We start from the raw sequence: 4,888 nt of genomic DNA, 5'->3' as shown, positions 1-4,888 counted from the left end.
CTGCCAATAGCATGTGGCCCAGTGAGCTGCAGAGTGAAGAGGTCTTGGTCTGGGAGGCTGTAGGAGGATATTTCTGACCTGCTCTGGGGACTACCTGCAAGATGCTGATGCCTTACACAGGAATACAACCCAGGGTAACCCTTGCTGTAAGGCTGCAAACTACTGTTGCTGTTCGCACCTAGAGTGGGTTAAATTTATGTTATAGTCTGTGTGCTTATTCTTGTGTTACAGTTTAATTTGGTGGTTTTGGTTTGAGACTATTAGGGGTTTGCGGAGGTCCTAATAGCGCCTGAGGGTATGCGGGTATCCTGAGCCTGCCAGGGGCTAGGGATCCAGGACATGGAGTGGGCTTTGGTCCAAGAGCAGATGGCAGCCAAGACAGAGAGGGCAGCCTAGCTCAGCTGGAAGCCAAGCAGGGCCGGGGTACCCAGGCAGACAGAGCCAAAGTAGGCTTAGCACCCAGAACAGAGTAGAGCCAGGGTAAAGGGGACCAGACAAAACAGAACCAAAGTAGGCTCACTGTCCAAGACAGGGCAGAGATAGGGCCAGAGGGCCCAGATAAGATAGGACCAAGGGGCCCAGATAGCACCAAAGTAGGCTCACTGCAGAGGGCCAGGGGGCCCAGATGGAGCCAAAACAGTTTCACTGCTCAAAGCAGGGCTGAAACAGGGCCAGAGGGTCCATAAAGAGCTAAAGTAAGCTCAGTGCGTAAAGCAGGGTCGAGATAGGGCCAGCAGGCCCAAGAACAAAGTAACTGGGATAAGGGCTGGAGCCCAGAAGCCAGGTCCATAATGGCAGGCCTAGGCTAGAAGGCCCAGTGAAAGTAAAGGGGTAGAGGCTTGGAAAGCCAAGGCCCAAACAAGGGAGGATGGCTGAACAGTAACACCTGTGAGGCATAGGCATGGCTGTAGGGAAGGTCAAAGATTATGAAAAGCCCTTAAGGCTAGAGGTGCCCGATGAGGTGAGGGGCACAAACAGGCCAGGAGGGCTTAATTAGCCTGAGAGGGGCAAAACTGAAACCAGCAGGGTCCAGAAGGGACCTGCAGGCTGTCAGGAGGATTGAAGCTTGCTCTAGGACCCCTAGGCAGCCTCTCTTTTGATCTTCCAATGAAGACATCAAGACATGGCAGGAAAGCAAGAAGGGGAGGGGATCCTAGAGCTGGAGCAGGACAGGGGTTGCATGGTCATCAGCAGGTGCCACAACTACCCTTGGAACCTGAACATTGCTACATCTACCCAATCTCCCATTCTCTATCTGCCACTGCTACTGTTCCCAGCTGACCCAGCTGGGGTATAAGCAGGGGTGGGGGGAGCTCTAGAGCCATCCTACCCTACTCCAGCTGGGAGGTAGGCTCAGTCAGAGACTGTGGCAGTGGTGGCTGTGGGCAAGTTCCCCTTCCCAGCGCAATTTCCACACTCCTCTCCAGGTGTTCCCTACCAGCCAGGGAGCAGGTACAGAAAGGAAACCTGCCTGCTGCTACTGCCACTGTCCCTGGCTGAACCCAGCTCCCTGTGCAACCTGGCTGGATCAGGGCAGGAGTGGCTGTAGAGCTCCCCCTACCCCTGGATCAACCAGGAACAGTGGCAGTAGCAGACAGGATGGGGTAATGGGAGGGGAGAGAATATGTAGCTGAACACTGAAAGAGAGGGATTACTGAGAGCGGGGTGAAGGGGAGGGCAGAATTCTTTTGTGATTCAGGAACTTAAAAAAAAAGGTTCCCAGCTGCTACTCCCATACCATGGCCTAGTGCTGGGGTGTGGGTAGTATGCAGTCACTGCTTTCGCACCCCCCCTTTATACAATCTCGCCTCTGCCTGAACCTTGCCCCACAGCCGAGGCCCTTGTGGATGAGACTAGGAAACAGAAAACAGAGAATCTGTTTTGGGATTAGATGGTGAGGAAAAGGAAGATTGGATAAGGACTGGCAGTGACCAGTAGAGCTGGAAGCTTTTTCTTTCCTTAACTGCCCGAGTTCTTGTTGGATCCTAGTGACCAAGAAATTTGCTGTTTTTTGTGGGTTAATGTTACCGAGGAGGTAACTCTTATGACCCATGCCTTGGTCATTCCCACTGCTTGTGAATTGCTGGTGTATGGTGCAGGAGATTGATAGTAAAAAAAAGTCATGGGGTCTTGGTCTAGGTCTCACAGTATTGGAACAATTCATTTAACTTGTGTCTGAATTTACTTTTTGGTCCTGTCTGTACTAAAAAAAATTACTCTCAACTATACTTTAACTGTAATTACAGTGGTATAATCTACACAGATTAAGCTATAATAGTTTCAAAGGACTCATATAGGCAAAGATTCCCACAGGGAAAAGGGAATATCCTATACCAGTTCAAAATACTTTTATGCTAGTATGACTGCATGCACTCTAGGATGTCTGTTAGCACAACTACTTTGGTAAAACAAAAACAAAAAACCCCACACACAATCCTGACCAAAATAAAACTGTTGAGTCTAGACCAGGCCTTATAATATAGCATAGAAAGAGCTGGTGGCAACTATGACCTTTATGATGCCTATACTTCCATTGTAAAAATTCTTGAAACCTTTCCTTTGATAAGTAGTTACATTTTCTACTGTTCTTTAGACCATGTATAGTTGGTAGGTGATGCTCTTAGTCTTTGGAAGTATCTGCTCTTTGACTAAAATCTTGTTTAGGTTTTGCTTGAATAGACCCGATTAAAAATTACAATTTCCTGTCTCAAAATAACGGCAACCTGCCAAAATAATAAATCACACACATTCAAAGGCTGGTCTTATGTTTTCAGCAACAGCATCAATCACTGTACTTGGAATCATAGAATAACAGAAAATTAGGTTTGGAAGGGACCTCAGGAGTTCATCTAGTCAAACTCCCTGCTCCAAGTATATTCAAAACATGCCTGCTCAGGAATGCTTAAGACAAGCACAGCATAGACCTGGGGCAAGGGCGGGGGCGGGGGCAGCATATTCATCCATGCCCCCACTCTTGGATACCAAACTGAGCAGGAAGTCCCGCATCTCTTATCACCATCACATACCCTATTTGTGATTTTTTTCCTTTGGAAAACCTTCAGTATCAAGACTGTTTCTATTCTTTTATAGAGAAGAAAGAAGGAAAACACCTAGGACAGGTAAAACTCATGATAATCATAGGTTTGAGGAAATGTATTAGGTGCACAGATACAATGACTGTGGACCTGGCATGACGACATGTCTGGGTGTGCTAGACACATATACAATACTTAATAAGATACTTTTCTAAATGTTTCTGCTTTTAAAACCTTAAATAGAAAGCAAGTTGGGAGGAGCAAAACCTGAAATAATAAAGAGCCTTATTATTAAGAGACATCTGACCAGATTCTTAGGCGAAAAGGGCCCTGGCTCCATTCACTTTAATGAACATATGCTGATTTTTCACTACCTGAGAATCTGGCCTATGTAAGTTCAAATGCTAAGTTAATACAAAATGACAAAATTCACTTTGCTTGTATATGTTACTAGGTTACGCTGTTAATACTGAAAACAGCCATATCAACCGATCAATTTACACCTTTATGGCCATGAATTGCACATGTGAACATCCGCACTGACAGCATGTTTCATAAATGCTTACCTCAGTCAATAGTCATCTCTTACCTCTTCTTGGTAGGTAACAGATAGAAAACTCTTCTATGTAAATATTGATTCTTCCTTACCTTGTTGGTAAGTGTAGCAATGAATTCTTTCCATGTTGCCAACAAATGTATAATGAAATACACGCTTCCTGACAATAATAAATTAAATAGATTCTTCATTGAAGACACTGAATTTAAATTTTCTAATGTCTACTGTTAATCATGGTATTTATTTTCTGTGTAGTTGTATGTCAAAGCTTTTATCTTTGAAGCAAAATTACTTTTTTTTAAAAAAAGTACTCTCAAATGAAGAATATTTCATAAGTAATAAGTATGACATTTGCACATACTGTGGGACGTACAAAGGTGTTTGGACAGTGCATTTTTCAAGCTAATTTTATATACAAACAACTTTGGACAAATAAGGGAACATTTTAAGGCAGCCAAGCACTTGGTAAATATTCATTTTGGTTGTGCCAGAAGGTAGAGATGCATTACTGCTAAAAAATTCGTATTGCCAAATAATGTACACAAAAGTAACTGAGGGTGGGGAGGGGATGGAGGATGGAGACCAGGGCAACAGCCCTCAGGGCCACCTTTTGGGGGATACAAAAATAGCTGCCACTGCTGCTGGCAACACAGCAGCTGGCGCTATCCTGTGCACCACCTCTGCCCAAGGAACAGAGCTGCCCTGTTATGCCTCTTATTTGTAGGACACTTACCATATTTTCCTGCATAATACCTCCCCCGCCACAACAAATAACACATGCAGCTTGTTTTGAGAAGGCAGAATGAAGAGAAAAAGATGTTTCCAGAATCTTACCTCTCACAGCACAGGCTCACAGCAGCTGAATGCTGCCTACATGTAGGAGAGGCAGAGTCCTGCTATCAGGGTCACTCACTCTCTCCTTGGTGTTGCACAGTTGCAGGCTTAACCCCGTCACAGCTGCTGCTGAACTAGGAAATGTGTGAACCTTGCTGCTCAGCCAAAAGCTGCTGCCAACGTGGCAGAGGCTGGGACAGGGCTGTCACGGAGTGGGGCCTAGGAGCGGCCGTGATCCAACTAGCACCCCCTACCGTGTCAATTAGGTGATCCAGCACCCTCCTCTCACCCACCACGTCTTGTTGTTATATGGTTCTAGAAGGGAGGCTGCCTTTGATTCATAGATTCATAGATGCTAGGGTCGGAAGGGACCTCAACAGATCATCGAGTCCGACCCCCTGCATAAGCAGGAAAGAGTGCTGGGCCTACATTACCCCAGCTAGATACTCATCCAGCCTTCGCT

This window comes from Crocodylus porosus, unplaced genomic scaffold, assembly GCF_001723895.1.
Source record: "Crocodylus porosus isolate Cpor-Errol unplaced genomic scaffold, CroPor_comp1, whole genome shotgun sequence".
NCBI lineage: Eukaryota > Metazoa > Chordata > Crocodylia > Crocodylidae > Crocodylus > Crocodylus porosus.
Note: the sequence above shows the minus strand (reverse complement) of the source record.